Source organism: Parasteatoda tepidariorum, chromosome 2 (genome assembly GCF_043381705.1).
Source record: "Parasteatoda tepidariorum isolate YZ-2023 chromosome 2, CAS_Ptep_4.0, whole genome shotgun sequence".
In the NCBI taxonomy this organism is placed as follows: domain Eukaryota; kingdom Metazoa; phylum Arthropoda; class Arachnida; order Araneae; family Theridiidae; genus Parasteatoda; species Parasteatoda tepidariorum.
The window spans coordinates 82,228,159-82,240,308 of NC_092205.1; positions in this window are offsets into that span (position 1 = coordinate 82,228,159).

The following is a 12,150-nucleotide window of genomic DNA, read 5'->3' on the forward strand; positions in this document are numbered from 1 at the left end:
ATTGAGAAGCCTAAGGGATTATTTTATTTTACTTCATTGAGAAGCTGTTACAGCTAAGTCAGAGATTTAAAAACATGTAAAGAAATATTTTTTTACAATGAATTTAATCTAAAATTTATAGTGAATCTAATAAATTTATTGTAAAAAGGAGATCGTGAATTCGAATCTCGCCGGACCTGAAGGAACTATTTTTGCTGATTGAAGAATGCTTTGAATGGATAAGATAAAATGGTTTTAAGAAATTAATTTTTTTTTGTATAAAATTGAAATTTAAAAAGCTCTTATATCTTTATTCCTAACTTAATAAAATTTATCTCTTAAGAATCAAAATATCATATGTGATTAGAATTAATTTTTCTTAAATTTTTTTTCTTTTTTTCTTAACAGAATATTTGAGCTACGATGTAATATTATTAAATTGCAAACGATGTCAGTCACATCAAAGCTTGTGGAAAAAAACAAAGCAGAAAAATTATATAGTATGATAAATGATTGAACACTGACAGATTTTCAGTTCATAGATTTTTCAAAAATTTTTATCTATCTTTTCAAATTTGAGGAAAAATTCTTTTAATTTTTCGAAATCCTAATCACTCATTAAAAAGTAGATTGTATAATTATTTTCTAAGAACCATTCCATTGTTTTAACCAATTTAACTAACTATTGATTCAAACTTGGAACTAATTAAATTAGGAATTAACTATGTTTTCCTCATGTCAGTTATTGAAGCAACATTAAGGCAAACTCAACTCCGTATTATTTGAAGAACCTAATTTTTTTTCCATGAAAAAACTGACAAATACCGTACAAATTTATTTTATAGTATGAGCATAAGGATTAAAGTAATTTATTTTTCGTCTAAATCATTATTTTTTGTAAGTGTTCGGTAGATAGAGTTTGGTAGATTCCTTAAAACATGTCCATTTTTAAAAAAAAAAATTCAAACACTAAAGAAAAGTTTTGAAAAATTAATTCTTATATCCAAATGTCGCGCATAAATTGAGCATCATGCATAAAAGATATGAGGAAGAAACTGTAATATGAGTGTCCGATAAAAAAATACGAATAAAATGTATTGTTTTTTATTGCAAAAGATGACCTTTCCAATCATTTTCTTTTCTTGTGCAATACTGAATAGATTGAACAATAATTTTAATTATTTCATTGTAAATTCTATGCACTTTCAGTTTATCCAGTGGTTCGAAATAGCACGACACAAGTAGCGAAACTACTATAGTCGCTACTTTTTTTATTTTTTTATTTAAACAGTAGTCTAGAGAGTAGTGCAATTAAAAAATTAAAAAAAGAACAATATTTCGTAGCGATTTCTGATAATTACTTTTTACTTAAGTTAGGTAAAGAAACATGCTCAAGCGAAATTGATTTTTTAAATCTGATTTGTACAAATCTTTGCAGTTCTGTCAATAGATGCAATGACAATGCTTCTGTGTCCGAACATGCATAAAATTTGCATATTACTTATACTTTAACTAACCGAGGAATAATAGCTAATTTATCACTTTTTCTTAATTTTTTTATTTTATCATGTAAAATTAAATACATTAAAATGATGTAAAAAATTGCACACCTTACAACTCAAAATTTTTTTCGACTGTTATCTAATGAAATAATTAAAAATTATAAATATTACATAAAATTTATTTTTTGCATGGAATTGTCTTTGGATAACCGAATTTCATAATTGTGTGTACATTTTTTCAATTCGTTTTGAAAGTTCTCGAGATATGGTGAAATACGCAAAAATAAAATTTAAAAAAATAAAAAAAAGAACAATTTTTTGTAGCGATTTCCGATAATTACTTCTTACTTAAATTAGGTAAAGAAACATGGTTCAAACGAAACTGATTTTTCGAATCTGATTTGTACAAATCTTTGCAGTTCTGTCAATGGACGCAATGATAATGCTTCTGTGTCAGAATATGCATAAAAATTGCATATTATTTATACTTAAACTAACCATTAGGAATAATAGCTAATTTATCACTTTTTCAATTTTTTTTATTTGATCATGTAAAATTACATACAATAAAATGATATAAAAAATTGCATACCTTACAACTCAAAATTTTTGTCGACTGTTATTTAATAAAATAATTAAAAATTATATATATTAAATAAAAATTTATTTTTTGCATGGAATTATCTTTGGATAAACGAATTTCATAATTGTGTGAATTTTTTTTTTCAATTCGTTTTTAAAGTTCTCGAGATATGGCGAAATACGCAAAAAGTAAATTTAACAATAAGAGGTCCAAATTTTAAGCCGCTCTCCGGATCAATTTTCCCAGATTGCATGATTGCCAGATTTTCCAGAGATCATATTTCCCAGATTGCAGCTACCTCCTGTATTTTGGCGCACTGTGCACTTGAATGGGATATATCTTCTCAGTTATTTTCGATATACTTTATTTCTTAGAGGTAATAAAGAGCATTAAGCATTTAACAAAATTGCCAACATTTTATAATATCTAAACATTTCTTCGATAAAATATTCGGATGTCGGGAAGGCTTAAAAAGTGAAGATTAAAAGAACAAATTCGTAAAAAAATAACTGAGGAAAACAAACTGGCACATGTAAAAATGAATAAATATTTCTTAACAAATCTACATGAGCCAATTTTTTACTCAGAATTATTTTGATCTAAATTAAGTTCTCCACCAAAAAGAAGGGAAGTAGGGACTACATCTCGAAAGTTGTTTGTAGTCACTGCATTTGAAAAACGTAATAGAAGTTATAGTTGTAGTTTATATTTGTTATATTTGTAATAAAGTAGTTGTAATTGTAATTAACTACAAAAATAATGTAGTTTTTCCAACCACAGACTTCCTTTTTGACAAATACCTTACAAATATATTACGAATAATAGGGGAGAGTGGGGTCAATTGTAACAGTTTTTACTTAACTATTTTTAACTAACAAAAAATCCAATATATTATTAGTATTAATTGACAGACGAGTAAAGTAGACTATCCTCTACTAGAAAATAATATACCTTATTTTAAATGTTATTATATTAGTTATTAACAATTTCTGACAGTTGTGCACTTGTTACTATTGTCCCCACTTACGGGGTCAATTGTAACAGTTCATAAATTCAACTAAAACACAGTTAATTATACATATTATCACAGTTGTGATATATTTTTTAATTGATCAAAATAGTAGTGATATTTTAGGAGTAAAATTAATAATAAGCAGAGACCTAAAGGGTTAAACTTTTAACTTTAAGGGGTTAAACATTTTAATTTATGCTGTGAAAGGTGACAAATAAAATAATGCACATGCAACATAATATAAATGATATAGGAAACTATTGGTGGTTCTTAAAGAGTTAAGTAATGGTTTGTAAACATAAGATTATTTATTTTTAGCTGTTACAATCGTCCCTTTACTTATTGTTACAATTATCCCCAAGACGCCATTTCAGCTTCATTTGTCAAAAACAATGCTAGTTAAATAACAAAACTAATCTCTTTTTTTTTAAATGTTAATTAAGGTGTCCACTTACATATTCGGTTAATAATTTTTATTTGTTTAAACAAAATTACTTTGTTACAATATAACATTCTAATACCAAAAAAAGTACTTACGTAGCGTGAAAATATCTTTTGTGATGTAACTTCTTCAAAAGTACATAAAAATGGTTGCCAGCATGGGTGTACATGTAGATTTATTAAATACACCTTGTGCGCCACCTAGGAACCAAATCTAGAACCCGACACTCGAAATTTTTGCTCTGTTACAATCGTACCCTGTTACAATTGACCCCACTCTCCCCTACTTAGTAGATAATGTAATTACTCCGTGTCTATCAGTATCGCAAGCTCCATGGAAGTATGATTTCGTAACCATCTATACAAATAGTGCTTAGTAGATAAAGCAATTACTCCGTAACTATCAGTATCACAAGTCCCATGTAAGTATGATTTCGTGACCATATGTACAAATAGTACTTAGTAGATAATACAATTACTCTGTAACTATAAGTAATGCAAGCTTCATGTAAGTATGATTCCGTAACTATCTGCACAAAATTAATTGCTTACTTAAATTATTATTCCTCGTATTCCCAAATATTAACATTCTTGAGCCAAAAGAAAACTTTTCACAACACTCTACACTTTTTATTATATTTTATGTTTGTAGAAGCCAATGAAATTGAGATTTTATGTTAGTGTTTCGTCAAAATTTAGTCAACAATTAAAAACACTGTGAAGCCTATGGTGTATATGTTTAAATTATTCAAATGTAATGGTATTAAAAATCATTTTATACCATATTTACTTAATGTGGAGTAAAATGTGATTCGATAAATTTTGCCATTACATATTAAAAATGAATGAAAACCAGATGAATCGGCAAGTATACAATATATAAAGAATTAAAGTCAATAAATGCGATCAGCAAATTGTTTGATAACTTTTAAACTTTAACAACACTGAAACCATTGATATGCACATTGTCTAGGAAAATTGGGAAAAGTCTTGATTCCACACTTTAGCGGATGAACCTTGTTAAACTACAGATCAGCTAGATGTGCAGAGTAACAGCTTTAGAGATTTAGCGGTAACATAAATATAGAAAAAATTATTACATGTTATTAAACTCTATTGTAATATTATACAAATTTAAAATACATAATGTACTAAAAAATTTTTCAATATTTAGAATGTAATCATCTTGAAGGAATTCATGAATGAAACTGATTCTTGATTGTCAAAATTTTTTTATAGTTTATCACTCTCTAAGCATACTGCACAGGCCTTTTTATTCACCTGTGGAATCAGACGAATAAAATAATGTAAACTTATTTATTTAAAAAAAAATATCGTTCAGTTATGAAAACAACTAAATTAAAAACAATAATAGTAATTTATTTACGTCGTTTCAGAGCTGCACAATGGGCTATTGGCGACGGTCTGGGGAAATATCCGTACATGCCATCGCAATTTTGATTGTCTACAGAGAGGATGGTTCCTCCCGCTTTGGTAGACAAACGATCTGCACTTGAAGTCGAGCAATTTTTGATTGGACAGTTTAAAGAGGACCAATACCTCGCACTCTCGGTTTCTTCGCTGGCTGATCAAAGTGGTCACCCACCAGCAAACTAACATCAGCCAGTGATACTTGACTTCGGTGATCTAATAGAAACCGTGCACAGAACAGATTACGTTAAAAATAGATTTAGCCCTTGGAAGTCCATTTTTTTTAGAAAATTATTTGCTCTCCTGATTTAATTATTCTTCAATATGGTACGCTTTAAATAAAACAGAAATAAATCATGAAAAGAATAATTTTACGAAGCAAATTAACAATGCGTCCTATGTCAGACACTGCCCGACGAAGTACCACAACCACAATTTTATAATTTAAGGCTGTTTTCGCCATAGGACCGCAAAGGGTTAAAATAAAATGCTGATCACGTGACATTAAAATATTATGCGGATCACGTGACATTACCCTGTGAGCAGGGGTAATAAGTGGAAAGGTGTGTTCATCTAGGCATATTATCCCCAATATGACCTCCCTCTTATTTCAAGCATTCCGTGTAACCTAACTCCGCCTTATTGGTCGCGAAAAAATATTTATATCCTTTCTTTTAGATCCGCCCATTAGAATGGTACCTGCAATTGGAGGGTTGGCTTCATTTTAATATACTACTTCTTCTTTTAATCGCCAAATATCTATTTTAACTTCTTCAACTAATGACAAAAATGTTTCCTCTTCTTGAAAATGAGTTTTTTATTGCTTAACGTAAATTTACTTTCTACTGCCTTTTCCTGCTTTCTCTCTATCTCTCTTTTTTTTTTCTTCGTCATCTTTTTTTCCTTTATTCTTTTTTCCTTTTATTTGGAAAATGCAATTAGTTTTCCTTATTAATTAAAAATTTAATATGTATTATGTTATTATAAGTATTTTAGGTATCTCTTTATTTTATTTTCTTTCCTTCAAACCCTTGTATTTTGAAAATGTAATTAATTTGTGGTAATTAAACAAATATCTAATAATTATTAAAGCATCACAAATACCTTTTTAGATAAATATAGGTTGTTGTTGTTGTTTTTCTTTTCCACTTTTTTTCTCCCTTTCTTCCCTCCTATTTTCTTTCCCTCTCTCTCTCTTTTTTTTCCCCTTCTCTTGTTTTAAAAATGCATTTAATTGCAGTATATTTTAAATTTAAATGTATTTTAAAATGCATTTGGTTGCAATTTTGATGATTAATTGAAACATTTAATAAACATTGATTTTTAACTATTGTGGAACATCAAAAGAATGTTATATAGGGTAATTTATATCCATCAATATGAAAACAAGCACATTTTTAGTAAGACATTCCCATTGATTTTTTAAAACAATTGTAATTTTGTCAAATTTATGTAACTTTTTGCACGATAACAACAGTTCTGCACTGAAAAATGTATTAAGTAAGCCTCAACACCAAAAATTTTAAAATATTTATGAATTTTTACTTAATAATAGGACATAATACTATAATCTCCAGACATATGTGTTCGAAAGGACATACTAACAAATCATGTTATTTTATTACTATTATTTTTTCTAATTAGTACTTAGTACTTGTTTCCTTGTTTTTAACAGAGGTGAGAAATAATATCATTTTATACAATTATAGAATATATGTCATTCACAAGAACGGAAACACATGCTGTTTAATACTTCAGGAGTTTTATTTTACAACCGGAAATAAGTATAGCAAAGCAATTAGCTGTGACCTGTGCCCTACCTCTCTTGTATATTTAAATTCTTAGTTTTTAAATGAATAACGTATCACGCAGCTGCATAAATTTATGAGCAAATACATTCTAATTTACTCTATACTTACTTCCGTCTTGTTTGTGTAATGAAATAAGAAAGAAACATGCATATTTTAACAGATATTTACCATTTACATTTGAAAACGAACTATCCATGACATTAATTTTCTAAATAATTTAATTGCGTTTTTGTATTTTTAATAGTATTCACTGTGCTTTTTATTTAATGAGAAAGGATAAAAAAAAAGGAAATATGCTTTTAACAGTTACAAAGAGAATTTATTATTAATGTTTAATTTGCATATACTTATTTAGTTAAAATGCAAGCTGAGAAATGACTTGTAGAGTTGTATAGATTGCTCGAGGACAAACGCTGAAAGAACTAGAAAAAAACATTTAAAAATAATTATTCTATTTAATTGAAATATACAAAGGAAATATATTTATCAAAGGATAAAGGAAATATATTGATGAAATATATCCGCAGTTTTATGCGAAAATTACTCTATGGCTAAAAATTATTTAATTTCAACAAAATATGTACATATTTTTTTTCATGTAATGAACTTTTTAGTTTTATATGCGACATTTATCTTTAGTCTCTGAAACTTCTTGACTAATTTGTTTGAAAATTACAATATTATTTTGTATAAAATATGTTTCAAAAGCGAAATATGTTAATCAGGACAGTTGCCGCATACTCTTGGTCTTTTTGCAGGTTAATCAAAGTATTCACCCACCCGCACACTGGCCGCTGCTGCTAATGCTTGACTTCGGTGATCTACTGGGAACCGTGCCTAAAAGATCAGTCCAGAGCGGACCAAAGAAATGCTAGAATGACAGAAATATTATTTATAAGCTTGTACTGATATTCGCTTATCAGAAGTTTTTATACAGAAAGGTCTAATACTTACATTTGTGAAAATTTGACTAATTTTGTTGAATAAAAAAGCTTATTTTTACCGATAAAAATAAGAAATATGCTTGAAGCTTGATTATACCCTCTTTGCCGAGTATATTTTTATTCTTTTGAAGGAATCTTATAGTGCTGTTCTCATCGCTTAACTTTTTCATTTAGTTTTTTAGTTTTTTTTATTCCATTACCTCGAAAGCTAACTTTAATGCCGACTAAGAAAACTGAGAACACTTTTTTTACGTTTAAAATATTTTGGGTTTTTAGAGGTTTAGTATTTTCATAGCTACTTTAAACATTTCTAAGAATATAAAGTTCAGAAATCAAAGAGATCACAATTCAACAGATCTCTCCGCTCATCTTTATAAAAACCCGTTATTGTATATCTTTACAATCAAAGTTCAAGTTTTTAACAGATTCATCTCCCCCATCTGTATCAGGAGATTTTTTTAAAAAAGTACTCGAATATCCCCATGAATTTTGAAGCACTAGAAAGCCTCAAAACAAGTGGAGCGAAAGAAGAGGTTGTGATAGAAAGAAGGGGAAAAAACTCACCATAGTACAATATGTACTACTATAAATTTACGTAAAGTTCAAAAAGAAATAGTATTATTGATCGAGTTTTAAAGAGTTCTTAACACAATATAGTTTTAAAAAGATTTCTTACAAAAGACATTATTATTGAATGCGACATAAAACATGTAGACATTTATATAAAATCCAGAGTGGGCGTTCGTATTTGTAGTCCTTAGAAAAAACGAAATAACCAATAATTAATGTGTTGTGGTTAAAATTGATAATTTTTATATTATGTGTTTTTCTCTTATAAACCGATTTCATACATGGACACTGGCTGACTTAGGAGTTACGAGCCAAAAAAAAAATCATAATACAAAAGAATAGGATTTGAAATTTAAAAACTTGAAATTATTACAGTTAGCAGTTATCTTATTTCTCTAAAACCTTTATGATCATGCCTATGATGGTTTATATCATCCAAGATGAATGATATCAATATTTATATATCTTATGAGAAACGACTACTGGATTGTATTACTACTTTAATTTCTTTAATAAATAAATACAAAAGAAAATGCTAAGTTCATTATTAGTATAAGCTTTGTCACTAAGTAGTATATCACAGAATAATATGGCATTAATTGATAAAAATAAACCTGTAATTTAACGCCATTGTCAATAAAAATTTTTTTTATGAACTGGGGTTTTGGATATCTTGAGAAATTATTGCACGTATTTTTATGTTTAAGATATCGCATTATTTTCATGTTAAAAAATCTGATTTTTGATAGTCTTTATCAGTTTAAGTAAGAAACATTTCAGTCAATTGTATCAAAACGCTAAACAATATCTTATTTCTTTATTTTTCACTAACCGTACAAATAAGTCAAGAGTAACTTTTCCTTTTTCTTTTTTTTTCTTTTTTTAGGAATAAATGGAAAAGACTTGATAGATAATAAGAGCTGGAAACATTGTCAAATGTGGTATTCTAAACTACTCAAATGTATGCAAATTGAATAATAACACCGGGGAACGATTTTTGAGTAGAAATATTTTTTTACTTAGGAATATTTGATAGTGTTGCTTGAGATTCGTAAACAGATCTTAGATACTTTTGTATCGCTGATTTCAAGTCTGCAATCAGTCCGGTCCCTAGGCTAAAGATTTTTTTTAAGAGTACCATTTTTTGTCGAAATGTACTAGTTTAAAAACGCTGTTTTTAATGGGGAATCGCATAAATGTTGCGACAACCTTCTAGGTGAGTTACGACACACGACCAATATTGAAAGTTCATAGGAACACATGACCGGAAACGTAGTCATATGCCGCTAGGGTCGATTCCGAATAATGACCGATGTTTCTTAGTGTGCTTTTGAAAAGGCGATATAGGTTGAGCACCCCTAGACGCGTGTGACGGCGTTTCCGGGCAGGAGTATCTATATACTTTTAATCCTGATGACATACCCTAACTCGTCTGAAAGTTTGTAGCAATAGTTATGCGACCCTCTGTTATAGATGACATTTTTAAACTTGCACATTTTGACAAAAAGTAGCCTAAAAAGGTCGTTTTTAAAAAAAATCTGTAACTTTGGGAACAAAACTAATTTCAGATTTAAAACCGCCACAACCGAATTAGACACGATGAAGTATTTGTATAATTACAACAAAAAATTTGCTCCTCAGTGTAAGAAATCAATCGACGAAAAATAAGTAAAAAAATAAGTAAAAAAATTAACAAATAATAATAATAAGTTGTCTTTTCTTATATTACGAAATTTCTAGCTTATCTAGTAGTTATTAAAGCNAAAGTTTGTAGCAATAGTTATGCGACCCTCTGTTATAGATGACATTTTTAAACTTGCACATTTTGACAAAAAGTAGCCTCAAAAGGTCGTTTTTAAAAAAATCTGTAACTTTGGGAACAAAACTAATTTCAGATTTAAAACTGCCACAACCGAATTAGACACGATCAAGTATTTGTATAATTACAACAAAAAACTTGCTCCTCAGTGTAAGAAATCAATCGACGAAAAATAAATAAAAAAATAAGTAAAAAAATTAACAAATAATAATAATAAGTTGTCTTTTCTTATATTACGAAATTTCTAGCTTATCTAGTAGTTCGCTTTCTTTAATTGCACTATTATTGCCTTTTATAAAAAATAAGAATGTTTATTTTTTCATTACTTTTTTTTATTCATTATTATAATTATTATTATTATTTCGTAAACGCTTTTATAGAAATCGAGTAAATTTTTTGAAGGAAAAAAAATTTAATACACGTGTTTGAACCTGAGCATTATTGATACGCAATTGATAAACAACTGATACTCATCCGTTTACATTGTTTTCTCGTTGATTTTCCTGTTTACTCAAAAGATAGGTTCAAGAGGTAGATTTTCACGATAGTTCCGATCCATCATCACGAGCTCATGCCGACTCGTGTTTTCACTCTAAAAAATTCAGCTCTATATTCGGTGTCACTTTCCGGGATTGATGCGAACTGTTACAGCATGAGGAACTGTTACCAGTGGAAGATTGGTGGGAAAAGACCCAGCATGAATTCTCTCAAAAACTTATATCATGTCTGGGAGGCAGAGTATTGTTCCATGTAGAGTTATTGTTATGAGTATGAAGCCGGCTCACTAGATGGAAATTGAAGGGGGGAACAAATAAAATTCCACCCCCTTCCATCTCCAAGGGGGTGGACCAAGATCGGTTATGGAGATGGCTGCGACTCAGTCGGGAGTCCAGAATTCGGACCAAAAAGTCGTTTTGTGACGGAAATAATGTAGATACCAGCCTCCCGCCTAGCTGTACCACACGTTTGTGACGAACTTAGAAAAAAAAATTGTACACATAAGAGCGGGAAAATAAAGTAAAAAAATTGAGGATGCACCGTGGAGTGTTTCTTTTGTGACAGCTGGCAAATTTAGAGGAGAAAAATATGAATTCCTTTTTGTTGTGGTACAGAGGAATGCTTGTTCGCCGAAAGGAAAAAGAAAACATTGCACGGGAGGGTGTGCTGCTTTTAATACACTTCTTGAAGAGTAAAATGAAGTGGTCACCAATCTATTCAAGACCATTCAATGCATAAATGGAGGGCCAAGTTTAATACACAACGTTGGATAAAAGATAATGGGGACGTGGTGGACCATGCATTATTATACTTAAAGAATTCGCTAAATGGGAAGGAATTTATATTGAGGCTCTTCAGATGAAGATGTTTCATAAAAGAAAATATTTGCTTTTTGTGAGAATGCTGAAAGGTCTTAGAAATTTTTTTTCATGAACTTTCTTTTATTTAGACAGAGTTATGCGTTTTATTCGTAATTTTTTAATAGTTATTGATGGATTCAGAGATTGATAGAGCCCTCTTCTCTCACCATATTGATTTTTTGGTTATATTTTTGTTCTTTCAATGCCTTTTGTTTTAAATTGTTTTATTTTATATTTTATAACCGTCGTTGAACAGTCAACCCAATTTTTGGGTTCACGATTACCAATGTTCAACTTCGTAGCCTTGTAATTTTGAACACAATCCAGAAAAAAAATAAAAAATAGTGCGTGGAGTCCCTTCGCGAGGAAGAAGTTAAGCTTCGTAACCTGCGACGTTAATTGTAGAAGAATCAGCAGTCGTAGAAGGATCACTAGTTCTATTCAATCACTCTTTTTCCTGCTCCGCTCACTTCCGTGCTCTGTAATAACGGTAATATTGTGCATTTTCCCCTCGTGGACCTCTTGAACCAGTGGAAGTGCTTGTGATTGCCTCATCGTCTCGCCATGGAAAATGTATTTGTATTAATAATGTATGTGAATGCGTCATAATGTAATTTCAAAAGAGAAAACCTAACAATCAATTGATATTCACAAGAGACGTACCTTGACATAACCTTAAATCCGTCGCATTGTCCGTGGG